At 35.8% G+C, this 15,514-nt stretch overlaps 1 protein-coding gene and 1 pseudogene across 5 annotated transcripts in view; both read left to right on the top strand.

Annotated features, from left to right (window-relative positions):
* Positions 1–15,514, top strand: part of EDA (ectodysplasin A) — a 415,885-nt gene that overhangs the window by 292,116 nt on the left and 108,255 nt on the right. The gene's annotated exons all lie outside the window — the stretch shown is intronic.
* On the top strand, positions 14,023–15,337 carry LOC145714408 (keratin, type I cytoskeletal 18 pseudogene; annotated as a pseudogene).

The raw sequence follows: 15,514 nt of genomic DNA, 5'->3' as shown, positions 1-15,514 counted from the left end.
CTTTATTGGAAGGCAGTTTAGTATAAACCCTCTCAACCAACCCTAAAATAACTAAAGTATTAGATAAACTGACCCTCTATTCTCTCTATAAAATACACTGCTGGCCAGGATCCTTTGAGTCCTTTATACCAGTAGACTACTCTTTGATCTGCTCTTGACATTTTGAATTTTCTGCTCAATAAGAGTCAGTGTTTTTTTTAAATACTTCTATGCCAATTGTACTTGTTGTCTAATTATGTTATTTATTCAGTATTATGTAAAAGAAAAAGATGTTTCAAGGAAAACTAATTTGAATGCTTTGGATAGATTGATTACAAAGACACATCACACACATAAAATTATCAAATTAGGAGTAAAAGATTGGAAGAGGAGTATACATTTTTTCAGTTCTTGCTCCATCTTAAAAAAAAGGGGGAGAAACTAAAAAGCCTATACATTTCATTAAGAATGTCAGTTATCCAAGAAAGATTACATGGAACTTTAATCATGGGTCTCATTGTCAACAAGAACAATATATTCTGTAGTCCAAAAATGAAATCTAAAATTTGATCTAAATTAGTGAATGGATATGCATTTATATTTTTAAAGTAAAAATAAAATGCTTAAGATATGTGTATATATTATATATGTGTATATGTCTGTATAACTGTGTGTATACATATGTATGTAATAATATACATAATATTTTCATGATTCCCCTCTTTAGCCACCTATTTTTATTAATAGGCCATTTACCAGCTTTTATCTCTTTGGTTAAGAGTGCTTCTGTCAAAATATCCACATTCTTGGATCCAGTAAATGTGTATCTAGGAACTTTTTCTACAATTGATCTTAGCCAAAAGGATGAGAAGAAGCAATTGAACTTTTTCTAAATAAATTTCATTAGTCACTTATCATAATGATGGGTATAGATATATAAATATATAGATATATGTATGTGTCTATGTGTGTATTCATGTGGGCATTGATTACACTAGCAAAACCTTAGAATCTTCCCAAATATCCATCAATGGACATTTGTTGAATATGTTATCCATTCCATGGAATATTATGCAGAACCATGAAAAATATGAAAACAGATCTGTTTTGTTACTTATATAGTGACCAGGAAACACTGTTCAAGTTATATTGTGAAGTGTTAAGTAAGAGTTACATACACATAGAAAAGTGTCTAGAGTATTTATATTAAAAAATTCACAGTGGCTTTCTCCAGAAGATAGTAGAAATTCAAGTGATTTTCCCCATTCTGTTTATCTCTAATTTCTAAAAGGAATATGTATTGCCTAGTTGCTAAAGATAATAAAAGACAAATGAAAGATTAAAACAAAAATAAAAAAGAAAGTGAGGGAATGGAGAATCATTTATCATGCTAATTAACATCAAAAGAAAGCCAGAGTAGCAATACTTATATCAGACAAACTGGATTTTAAACTAAAGAATGTAATGATATGAAGGGCGGTATATCATAATAAAGGGATCTATCCATTAAAAAGATGGATAAATTGTAAATATTAATTTAACAGTTGTAAATATTAATGCCCCAACTTGAGAGAACCCAAATACAGAAAATAGTTAATAACAAACATAAAGAAGCTCATTGATAGTAATATAGTAATAGTAGTGTTTGTTGATGCCCCCCATATATCAACAGACAGATCATCTAAGCAGAAAATCAAGGAAACAATGTCTCTGAATGACACCCTTGAACAGATGGATTTAACAGAACATTCCATCCTAAAGCAGCAGAATACACATACTTTTCAAATGCACATGGGAAATTCTCCAGAATAGATCACATACTAGGTCACAAATCAGGCCTCAATAAGTATAAAAAGGCTGAGATCATATCATGCATATTTTCTAATCACAACACTATGAAAATTGAAGTCAATCATAAGAAAAAATTTTGAAAGACCACAAATAAATGGAGGCTAAAGAATATGCTACCAAAAAATGAATGCTTCAACCAGGAAATTAAAAAAGAAATAAAAAATACATCAATACAAATGAAAATGAAAACACAATGGTCCAAAACTTTTGGGATGCAGTAACAGTGGTCATAAGAGGGAAAGATATACCAATATGGAGCTACCACATGAAGCAAGAAAAATCTCAAATACACAACCTAACCTTACAGTGTAAGAAGCTAGAAAAACAACAGCAAATGAAGCCTAAAGCCAGCAGAAGGGAAATAGTAATAAGTAGAGCAGAAATAAGTGATAAAGAAACAAAACTAAAATAGTAGAGCAGATCAATGAAACCAGGATGTGGTTCTTAGAAAAAATTAAAAATTTATAATCTGCTAGCTAGACTTATGAAAAAGAAAAGAGGAAGGATCCAAATAAATAAAATCATGAATTAGAGGGGAGAAATCACAACCAATACTACAGAAATAGAAACAATTACAAGCGTGTATTATGAAAAATTAGGTGCCAACAAATTGGGCAATCTGGAAGAAATGGATAAATTCCTAGAAACATGTAAACTAGCAAAACTGAAACAGGAAGAAATAAAAAAAATTTGAGCAAACCAATAACCAGCAATAAAATTGAATCAGCAATCTAAAAACTCCCAACCAAAAGAAGTCCAGGGACAGATGACTTCCAAGTGGAATTCTACCAGATATTTAAAGAAGAGTTAATACCTATTCTTATCAAACTATTCCAAAGAATAGAAATGGAAGGAAAACTTCCAAACTCATTTTATAAGGCCAGAATTACCCTGACTTCCAAAAAAGAAAAAAACTCCACCAAAAAAGGCCAATATCCCTGATCAACATGGATGCAAAAATTCTTAACAAAATAATAGCAAATTGAATCCAACAGTACATTAAAAAATATTTTTTAGATTTTAATTATTTTAAATGATCATTTAAAAAATGATCAATTGGGATTTATTCCCGGGCTGCAAGGGTGACCCAATATTTTCAAATCAATTAATGTGTTATACCACATTAATAAAAGAAAGGATAAAGAACCAGATGATCCTCTCAATAGATTCAGAAAAAGCATTTGAGAAAGTAAAGCATACATTTTTGTAAAAACCCTCAACAAAGTAGGGATACATAAAGGGAACCTACCCCAACATCATAAAGGTCATAGACAAAAAATCCACAGCACATATCATCCTCAATGGGGAAAAACTGAGAGTTTTTCCTCTAAGGTCAGGAACAATACAGCAATGACCACTGTCACCAATGTTATTTAACATAGTACTGGAAGTCTTAGCCTCAGCTATCAGAGAAGAAGAAATAAAAGGTATCCAAATTGGCAAAGAAATCACACTTTCACTATTTGCAGACAGCATGGTACTCTGTAGACAACCTGAAAGACTTCACCAAAAAATTGCTAGAACTCATAAACAAACTCAGTAATTCATATGATACAAAATCAGCATACAGAAATCTGTTGCATTTCTATATACCAATAATGAAGCAGGAGAAAGAGAAATCCAGGAATTGATCTCATTGACAATTGGACCCAAAGCAATAAGATATCTAGAAATAAACCTAGCCAAAGATGCAAAAGATTATACTCTGAAAACTATAAAACACTGATGAAAGAAATTGAAGATGACACAAAGAAATAGACATTCCATGCTCATGGATGGGAAGAAGAAATGCTTTTTAAATGTCTATACTATTCAAAGCAATCTACACATTTAATCCCTATGAAAATGCAAACAGCATCTTTCACAGAGCCAGAACAAACAATTCTAAAATTTGCATGGAACCACAAAACAAAACAAAACAAAACAACTCCGAATAGCAAATGCAATCTTGAAAAGGAAAAGCCAAGGTGGAGGCATCACAATTCCAGAGATCAAGCTATATTACAAAGTTGTAGTGATCAAACCAGGATAGTACTGGCACAAAAACAGATACATAGATCAATGGAAGAGAATAGAAAACCCAGAAATGAACCCACAACTACATGTCAATTCATCTTTGACAAAGCAGGAAAGAATATCCAATAGGAAAAGACAGTCTCTTTAAAAAATGGTGTTATGACATGATATTATACATGGAAAATCCGATAGACTCCACCAAAAGTCTGCTAGAACTGATACATGAATTCAGCAAAGTTGCAGGATACAAAATCAATGTGCAGAAATCAGTTGCATTCTTATACACTAACAATGAAGCAACAGAAAGACAAATGAAGAAACTGATCCCATTCACAATTGCACCAAGAAGCATAAAATACCTAGGAATAAATCTAACCAAAGATGTAAAAGATCTGTATGCTGAAAACTATAGAAAGCTCATGCAGGTAATTGAAGAAGATATAAAGAAATGGAAAGACATTCCCTGCTCATGGATTGGAAGAATAAATATTGTCAAAATGTCAATACTACCCAAAGCTATCTACACATTCAATGCAATCCCAATCAAAATTGCACCAGCATTCTTCTCGAAACTAGAACACGCAATCCTAAAATTCATATGGAACCACAAAAGGCCCCGAATAGCCAAAGTAATTTTGAAGAAGAAGACCAAAGCAGGAGGCATCACAATCCCAGACTTTAGCCTCTACTACAAAGCTATCATCATCAAGACAGCATGGTATTGGCATAAAAACAGACACATAGACCAATGGAATAGAATAGAAACCCCAGAACTAGACTCACAAACGTATGGCCAACTCATCTTTGACAAAGCAGGAAACAACATCCAATGGAAAAAAGACAGTCTCTTTAACAAATGGTGCTGGGAGAACTGGACAGCAACATGCAGAAGGTTGAAACTAGACCACTTTCTCACACCATTCACAAAAATAAACTCAAAATGGATAAAGGACCTGAATGTGAGACAGGAAACCATCAAAACCTTAGAGGAGAAAGCAGGAAAAGACCTCTCTGACCTCAGCCGTAGCAATCTCTTACTCGGCACATCCCCAAAGGCAAGGGAATTAAAAGCAAAAGTGAATTACTGGGACCTTATGAAGATAAAAAGCTTCTGCACAGCAAAGGAAACAACCAACAAAACTAAAAGGCAACCAACGGAATGGGAAAAGATATTTGCAAATGACACATCGGACAAAGGGCTAGTATCCAAAATCTATAAAGAGCTCATCAAACTCCACACCCGAAAAACAAATAACCCAGTGAAGAAAAGGGCAGAAAACATGAATAGACACTTCTCTAAAGAAGACATCCGGATGGCCAAGAGGCACATGAAAAGATGTTCAACGTCGCTCCTTATCAGGGAAATACAAATCAAAACCACACTCAGATACCACCTCACGCCAGTCAGAGTGGCCAAAATGAAGAAATCAGGAGACTATAGATGCTGGAGAGGATGTGGAGCAACAGGAACCCTCTTGCACTGTTGGTGGGAATTCAAATTGGTGCAGCCGCTCTGGAAAGCAGTGTGGAGGTTCCTCAGAAAATTAAAAATAGACCTACCCTATGACCCAGCAATAGCACTGCTAGGAATTTATCCAAGGGATACAGGAGTACTGATGCATAGGGGCACTTGTACCCCAATGTTTATAGCAGCACTCTCAACAATAGCCAAATTATGGAAAGAGCCTAAATGTCCATCAACTGATGAATGGATAAAGAAATTGTGGTTTATATACACAATGGAATACTACGTGGCAATGAGAAAGAATGAAATATGGCCTTTTGTAGCAACGTGGATGGAACTAGAGAGTGTGATGCTAAGTGAAATAAGCCATACAGAGAAAGACAGATAGCATATGGTTTCACTCTTATGTCGATCCTGAGAAACGTAACAGAAACCCATGGGGGAGGGGAAGGAAAAAAAAAAAAAAAAAGAGGTTAGAGTGGGAGAGAGCCAAAGCATAAGAGACTGTTAAAAACTGAGAACAAACTGAGGGTTGATGGGGGGTGGGAGGGAGGGCAGGGTGGGTGATGGGTATTGAGGAGGGCACCTTTTGGGATGAGCACTGGGTGTTGTATGGAAACCAATTTGACAGTAAATTTCATATATTAAAAAAAAATAAAATAAAATAAAATAAAGGACTTGTATCCAGAAAAAAAAAAATGGTGTTAGAAAAACTGGACAGCAACATGCAAAAGAATGAAACTTGAACACTTTCTTACACCATTCACAAAAATAAATTCAAAATGGATCAAAACGTAAATGTGAGACATGAAACCATCAAAATCCTGAAGGAAAACAAAGGCAGTAACTTCTTTGACATCAGCCATAGCAACTTCTTACTTGATACATCTTCAGACTCAAGGGAATCAAGAGTATAAACGAACTATTGGGATTTCATCAAGATAAAAAAGCTTCTGCACAGTACAGGAAACCGCAAAACTAAAAGGCAATCTTTGGAATGGGAGAAGATATTTGCAAATGATATATCTGATGAAGGGTTAGCATCTAACATCTATAAAGAACTTATAAAACTCAACACACATAAAACAAATAATCCAGTTATGAAATGGGCAGAGGACATGAATAGACATTTTCCAAAGAATACATACAGATAGCTAACAGACACATGAAAAGACACTTAACATCACTCATCATCTGGGAAATAGATATCAAAAGTATAATATACTATCAACTCACACCTATCAGGATGGCTAAATTAAGAGAGAAAACAACAGGTGTTGGTAAGGATCTAGAGAAAGGGGGAAAGGGGAGAACCCTCTTGCACTGTTAGTAGGAATGGAAACTACTAGTGGAAGTGGAATGGAAGCAGCTCTGGAAAACAGTATGGCAGTTCCTCAAAATGTTAAAAGTAGAACTACCTTAGAATCCAGCAATTGCACTACTAGGTGTTTACCCAAAGGATACAAAAATAAAAGGCCAAAGGGATACATGCACCCTGATGTTTATAGCTGCATTATCAATTATAGCCAAAATATGGAAAGAGCCCAAATGTCCATTGACTGATGAATGGATAAAGAAGTGGTAGTATATATACAGAAGGAATATGGGGCACTTGGGTGGCTCAGTCAGTTAAGTGTCCTACTCTTGGTTTTGGCTCGGGTCATGATCTCATGGTTCGTGAGTTCGAGCCCCTGCACTGGGCTCTTTGCTGACAGCATGGAGCCTGCTGGGGATTCTCTATCTCCCTCTCTCTTTGCCTCTCTGTCTCTCTCAAAATAAATTTAAAAAGAATGAAAAAAATGAAATCTTGTCATTTGTAACTAGATGAGTGGAGCTAGCGTGTACTATGCTAAGGGAAATAAGTCGTTCAAAGAAAGACAAATACCATATGGTTTTACTCATATGTGGAATTTAAGAAATAAAACAGATGAACATGGTGGAACAAAGGGGAGAAACTAACCAAAAAAAAAAAAAAAAACCAGACTCTTAACTATAGGGAACAAACTAAGCATTGCTGGAGGGGTAGTGGTCAGGGGGATTGGTTAATTGGGTGACAGGTTAAGGAAGGCACTTGTGATGAGCGCTGGGTGTTTATGTAAGTGATGAATCACTGTATTCTACATCTGAAACTAATATTACACTGCATGTTAACTATCTGTAATTTAAATAAAACTTGAAACTAGAAAAGTTTCACTTAGGCATCCTACATTTGAGTTGTCTATTACACAACAAAGTATATACCTTAAGGAGGCAGGTGGATATATAAGTCTACATTGTATATCACTGTATCTCAAGAGAATAAGCTGACTGCTTTATAAAAATAAATAACTTCTCTTTCAAATAATAACTTCTCATTCAAAAGTGAATCTATAAACTGAACACAGGAAAATATAGGATGGGGTAAGCAAATCAGAGTGGATGCCTTAAAAAAATAAAACAATCAGATGTTGATTCTAAATCCAGAAGTTACTGATAAATTATAATAAAAATTTAGTTACCCACCTCATATTTGTATCGCAATTGTCAATGAAAAAGTCATTTACTTTGAACATTTAAGAACATGACAAAGATTTCACTGAGAAAATATTTTTCAAAGGTAAAAAATAAGGATAAGTTTAAAAAGAAACAGGAAAATTAGTTCTATTTCCTTTATACATTTTTTGATCTGTTGCTATCCTTTAATTTCACTTCAATTCCCAAAACTTTATGTTGTTGTTATTTAACACGCCTCTAGGCACTACCAGAAAATTTATAAAGATTAATAAGATCCTCAGAGAAGCTTACACTTTAATGAGGAAGCAGGTACATTTATAGGCAGTAGGTAAAAATAAAGCAAAGGTAGATTGGTCAAAGAAGGAGTTTTACCTTACACAGCACCAGCACATAGAATACACCCAAATATTTGTTAATGAATGACTGAGAAAACAAATGGGGAAAAGAAGGAGTCTAGATTTTCTATTTAGGAACTGTAGAAATTAAGCTTGATGATCTTCACTAATCCCTATGGGAGAAAAAAATTTGACAAATAATTGATTCGCACTTTAGAGAAGTAAAGTATGTAGTGATCCTTAGGAACCTGCCTAAATTCACCAAGAATAAATCAAGCTATAGAAATCTTTTTTCTTGTTTTCACTGGACTACTAAACTAGTTGATTATAAGCACGGGCATAGTATACCTTTCCTTTAAAAATGTCAGTAGCCATATTCAGGACATATCCAATCTTTTTGACCCGCCATTCAAGAAATTATTGGATTCATTCATCTCAGTTTCTTCTTTTGGATTACTCTATAAATGAAGGCATTGAATAGGAAGCAAGAATCCCAAACACAGAGTCAGTTCTCCTCCAATATGAAGCATTTGATATAGGTTCAAAGTTAATTTTTGCTAATTACATGAAGTCTTTTAGCTGTCTTGTTCTGTAAAGAAAGCATGATCACTTCATTGTAGGTGTTGTGAGTCACAATTGTTCCAGAAATCTGTGCCAGGATTTCCTGCTGAGACCCATCCTTGTGATGTGTTTCTGAAGTAATAATAGCTCTAGGTGACTTGCTTGGTCATCTTTTGCTGGGTTCTCCAGAAATCTGCAGAATTTTATTTTCTAGTTAGAATGAAATGTAGAGTATATTCAGACTGTCATGAGGTCTTAGTATCACATAATATGAATTCAGAATTCCCATGGAGGTGGTTTCCATATTTCATAAGTTTTATTATAAAACCATCTGTTCCCTTCCTGTAGGAGCATTTTCAGGAGTCAATCAGAATATTAATATCTGTCCACAACAGACCTCCTCCCATATTTCTGACCTAGTGAAAGAATAAAAAAGTGAAGCATGGTGTAATAGAAAAGATACTAGCCTGAGTAGCAATTTCCGGATCCCAATCCTGATGTCATTGCCACCTTAGCAGCCATATGACCTTGGAAGAATGACATCCCTCTGAGCTTCAGTTTCCATAGCTTTAAAATAGGGGAAAATTAGCTTTGCTTACCTAATGCCATTGTTGTAATAATCAAAAGTGTTAGTGTATGCAAAAATGTTTCAGAAATTATTAACTGCTATTACTATATTCTCTCCAGAAAACACATATAATAGCATGGTATTCCAGGTATTTTAGACACACACTCATTAATTCATAGATAATCCATTATATATCACTTCTCAGCCTTTTGGGTAAAATTAAGTATAGATAACACATTACATTTTTGCAAATGTACTCCCTTTCAACTAGATTGTCTCTTGTTGTGCTCACTGATTGTATCTAAGCCCATAGGAAGAAGCCTCCAAGCCTCAAACTATGGTCTACCTCATAACAAGACATGATCACATATGTACAGTTCTGTGTCATTCTCTTACTGTCTGCCTGGCTGTATATATGTGTCCCTTTTTGTCAGTATCTCGTCTTTGTAGTTTACTTTTGGACAGATCAAAAAAGTATCCTTTTTTTGCTATTATAAAAGAGTAAAGTGGAGAAACAAGATGGAAATATATCCTTTTTCCTTTGTTTCTTAAAAATAACAATGAAATAGGGCATAGCTACCATTAAATTGATACAGATGAATATGAAAGGCTATGGCCTCAAAGAAACAGACTTTGTACCTATACAAATGTTAGTTAGAATTAATACGTGCCCTCAGTCTAGTATTGCTCTTATATTGATTGCTTTTCAGTAAGCCATCTCTGTGGTGTTATCAAATGAGAGAGACTAAAATCATTTTGAGAGCTTACAAGGGCTTGTTCACAAGACTAACTTAAAGCTTTTGAGAGTTTACCATGTGTGTACACTTGAAAAGGATTGTTGATTTCAGATAGAGAGTCCCCAAGGTTGTCTACTGGTCATGAAAGCCAACAGCATAAGTGCCCACAGCAGAACCCTTTGGAAAATGGCTTTCTATCAAATAAGTCATTAAGCTAAAATGTCTTAGCTTGCTCATACTCCTAAATGCCCTTTAAAGCTATATTTTCATTGATGGGACTAGCTCTGCAATAGATGATCTCCATAAGCTTTTGCTACTGCCACTTGGTTGACAAGCATTTTTAGAATACCAACTACCTGTAAGACATTGTACCAAGCTCTACAGTTGATATAACTACCAAATTCCTTTCCTCAGTACGTAAGTCCTAAAGTGAACTGAGTGTAAAAGTTAGTTAAAGACTAGGCTGCTTAAAAATATTTATGAAATTTTTGAAATAAAAAATAATATATACTCCTTATAACAAGCATAAGTAATTCAGCATCATGTAAGGTAAAATGTGAACATGCCTGCCTTCCATGAGAAAATGCTGTAAAGGTCAGAAATCTTTGAGGAATTTCTTGCCTAAAAGAGGTCAGAGGCCCACTTGACCTGAGGTTCACTAACGGTACTTCTGGTCTGCCTCACTCTGTCTTAAATTCCATCTAGTTATTTGTTTCTAAATATTATGAAAAATGATGAACTTTAAGTCAGGAGACCCTGATTATAGTCCCAGTTCTGCTATTAGCATACTAGCATGATGATCTTGGGTAAGTCTTTACTTCTCTGATCATAGTTTTTTATAAAGGTTAAACTAGAATCAGTGACTCTCGACTCTGGTGTAAGAATTCATAATCATCTAAGGAGGTTTCTTCAAGGTATACACAGCCCTGGACATTCTGACCACTCTGCACCCCATTAAGAACATTATAGTGAGAATACTATTACTGATGAGATCATATCATATTCCTCAGATGTATTAGGTTAAGAAAAAAATGTTTAGCTACTAGAATAGGTGATCTAATTGTTTCCTTCTAATTCTCTTATAGTTTGTTCCTAACTATTCCTGATTTCTATAATATAATGATAACATCTAAGGTAGTTTTAGTCAATTAGATATGTTTACACGATTAAATACTCAGGGTTTCTTTCAGTTTGGATGGTGAAATTTAAATACTCAGGGTTTCTTTCAGTTTGGATGGTGAAATGAGCCTTTTCATTAGCGTCTGTAAAGAGACTCAGTAAGGATTAAGAACATGCATATGGTTTTAAGAAGTGAAGGCTATAAGAAGGTTAATCTCTTGGCTAAGTGTTAAACTGTCAGCTCCCTTTGTATGGCTTCTCAAAATATCACAGGCAGATGTAGATGTGTAGGCAGATGGCGCCTGTTGAATTTGTAGTGGATTACTTATGCAACACTGCCTTACTCTAGATTCTACTCCTAAACCTGGAGGGCCTCTTGTCTTACAAGTGAGGAGCTAGTGGAGCTTCCTTCTTTTTTTCATTCATTCATTCAAATAAATTATTATTGAGTAAATGTTTGAATAAATGTTTATTGCTCTCTCTTTGGACAACTAGGGACACAGAGTTGAACAAGACCCTACCCTCATCAAGCTCACAGTTGGATAGTTTCAACATAGTATAGTAAGTGATATAATAGGGTAAGCACCGTGGTGCTATGGGACACATCAGTACCTGATCTACACCTGGGAGGTCAAAGAAGTTCTCCTAATGGGGGTGACATCTGAGCAGCAACCTGACTGATGCTAAAGAGTTAGCCATGTGAAGGTTTGAGGGAAGGGTAAATGAAGGAGGCTTAGAGTAAGAGGAGCTTGGTTCATTTGAGGAACCAAAACAAGTTTGTATGGTTAGTATAGATTTCTAAAGAGGAAGTGATAAATGAGCTGGCCAACAGGGCACAAATCATACAGGAACTTGGAATCCATTTTTTTGGAGCATATAAATCATCCTAAAGGCAATGGGGTAGCACAAGATTAATGTCAAAAATAGATTATATGGAAAATATTTTCAAATGCTAAATGCATATACTATGATCCAGCAATTCCACTTTTACTTCTAGACATACTCACATATGGGAAATCAGTTATCAACAGTGATATTCTTTGCTGTAATATTTGAAAGAGCAGAGAATTGGAAATAATGTAAATGCCCATTATTTAGGAAATGGTGAAATAAATTATGATAAATCTATAACTGGTAACTGGTTGCTTGGAGGAAGAAAACTGAGTGTTTAAAGTTGCAGTGAAGGGAAAGTTAATTTTCATATTTCTGTATCTTTTGAATTTTTTATTTTTGTAATTATTTTTATTTTTGAACTTTTTTATTTTGTTAATGTTTTATTTATTTTTGAGAGAGAGAAGGAGGGAGAGGATTGAAGCGGGCTCTGCGCTGGCAGCAGAGAGCCCAAGGCAGGCTCAAACTCACAAACCGTGAGATCATGACCTGAGCCAAAGATAGATGTTTAACTGACTGAGCTATCCAGGTGCTCCTCCTTTGAATTTTTAAAATATCTACATGTATTACTAATTTAAAATAAGAAAATTAATTTTTTAAATAAATAAAACATGTATGATATGTCCTTTTTCTACCCCTCACCCAAATACATTAGCAATAATTTTATAATATAATAGCATCCTATGCTAATTAGAAGGTGGGAAAAAACAAAAATTTGTGGAAAGAATATAAATTGTTTTTTTCCAGCTTTATTGAGGTATAATTGACAAATGAAAATTGTATATACTTAGGGTATACAATGTGATATTTGATATACATATACATTGTGAAATAATTACCACAAACTAATTAACATTTCCATCACCTAACATAGTTCCCTCTTTTTTGTGATGAGAACACTTAAGATCTACTCAACAAATTCCAAGCATAATATATACAGTAATATTAACTATAGTCATCATGCCATGCATTTTTCATCCTCCATAACTGAAACTTTGTACCCTTTGACCAATACCTCTGCATTTCCCCTAACACCCAGCTCCTGGTGACCATTTTATTCTGCTTCTATGAGTTTAATTCTTTAGATTCTACATATAAGCAATATCATGCAGTATTTGTCTTTCTAGTATCTGGTTTATTTAACTTAGAGTAATGTCTTCCAGGTTCATCGTTGTTGTAAATGGCAGGGTTTCCCTCTTTTTTTAAGCTGAATAATATTATATCACATGTGTGTGTGATTACATTTGCTTTTTCCATTTATTTGATACTTAGGTTGTTTCCATATGTTGGCTATTATGACTAATGCTGCAACAAACATGAGAATGTAGATATCTCTTCAAGATACTGATTTCATTTTCTTTGTATATACACCCAGAAGTAAGATTGTTGAATTACATGGTATTTCTAGTTTTAACTTTTGAGGAACCTATTTTCCATAATGGTTGTACTGATTTACATTCCTACCAACAGTGCACAAAGGTTCCCTTTTCTCCACATCCTAACAAACACTTGTTGTCTCTTATCTTTTTGATTAGAGCCATCCTAACAGGTGTGAGGTAACATCCCATTGTGGTTTTGATTTGCATTTCCCTGGTGATTAGTGATGTTGAGCATCTTCTTATGTATCTGTTGGCCATTTGTAGGTCTTCTTTGGAAAACTGTCTATTCAGGTCCTTTGCCCATTTTTAAATCAGTTTGTTATTATTTATTTCATTTTTATTATTATTTGCTATTGAGTTGTTTGAATTCCTTACATATTTTGGATACTACCCCTAACCAGATGTATATTTTCCCCCATTTCATAGGTTGTCTCTTCACTCTGCTGATTGTTTCCTTTGCTGTGCAGAAGCTTTTTAATTTGATGCAATTCCACTTGTGTGTTTTTGCTTTTGCCACCTGTACTTTTGAGATCATATCCAAAAAATTATTGCCCAGGCCAGTATCAAGAAGCTTTTTTCTGACAGCCTGATCCTGAGCCCTGGCATCTTGTCTTCCTCCCTGAACAGCATGAGCTTCACCATTCACTCTACCTTCTCCTCCAACTATTAGTCCCTTGGCCCTGTGCAGTTGCCCATCCATCAGATCTGGCCTGTTAGCAGTGTGGCCAACATTTATGAGGCACCAGGGACTCAGGCTCCTGGATCTCTGTGTCCTGTTCCACCAGTTTACAGGGTGGCTGGAGGTCTGGGGGTCTGACTACAGGGATGACTGGGGGCCTGGTGCGCATAGGGGATATCCATGGTGAGAAGGAAATCATGAAAGACCTGAATGACTACCCATCCTCCTACTTAGAGAGGGTGAGGAGCCTAGAGGCTGATAATCAGAAACTAGATTTTAAAATCTGTGAACACCTGGAAAAGAAGGGACCCCAGGTCAGAGAATGGGGCAATACCTCAAGACCATCGAGTTGAGGGCTCAGATCTATACAAATTCTGTGGGCATTGCCTGCATTGTTCTAAAGACTGACAATGCTTGTCTTGCTACTGATGACTTCAGACTCAAGTATTGAGTTGGCCATGCACCAGTCTGTGGAGAATGACATCCATGGGCTCTGTGAGGTCATCGAAGACACCAATGTCACTCAGCTGCAGCTGAAGATGGAAATTGAGACTCTCAGGGAGAAGCTGCTCTTCATGAAGAAGAACCATGAGGAAGAAGTAAAGGGTCTACAAAACCTGATTGATAATTCTAGGTTGACCATGGAGTTGGATGCCCCCAAATCTCAGAACCTCAGCAAGATCATGGTGGACATCCAGGCCCAGTAAGACAAGCTGGCTCAGAAGAACTAAAAGGAGCTGGACAAGTACCAGCTTGGTCCCAGAAAATTGAGGAGAGCACCACAGTGATCACCTCACAGACTGCTGAGATAGGAGTGGCTGAGATAATGCTCATGGAGCTGATACATGTGACTCGCTCCTGGGAAATCACCCTGGACTCCATGAGAATCTAAAGGCCAGCTTGGAAAACAACTGAGGGAAGTGGAAGCCTACTCACTGTGCAGATGGAACAGCTCAATGTAGTCCTGCTGCACTTGAAGTCAGAGCTGTCCCAGACTTGTTTAGAGACACCCAGGAGTGCAAGGCCCTGCTGAACATCAAGGCCAAGCTGGAGACTGAAATTACCACCTACTATCACCTGCTGGAAGACAGATGATTTCAATCTTGGTGACACCCTAGACAGCAGAAATTCCATGTATACCATCCAAAAGACCACCACCTGCAGGTTTGTGGAGGGCAAAGGGGTGTCTGAGACCAATGACATCAGTTTTGAGGCTTTGAGGCAGCAGAATCAGTGTACCCTTTGGGGAGCAAGAGACCAATAAAAAGTTCATGTTTTCCCTATGGTTTCTTCTAGTTGTTTTACAATTTTAGGTCTATGTTTAACTCTTTAATCTATTTTGAGTTGATTTTTCCTTCCTGTGAGGTAAGGGTCCAATTTCATTCCTTTGCATGTGCATATCCAGTTTTCCTAGTATCATTTATTGAAAGACTATCCTCTC

The sequence above is a fragment of the Panthera onca genome, chromosome X (assembly GCF_046562875.1).
Source record: "Panthera onca isolate mPanOnc1 chromosome X, mPanOnc1 haplotype 2, whole genome shotgun sequence".
NCBI classification, from domain to species: domain Eukaryota; kingdom Metazoa; phylum Chordata; class Mammalia; order Carnivora; family Felidae; genus Panthera; species Panthera onca.
This window is presented reverse-complemented; position numbering and strand designations above follow the sequence as displayed.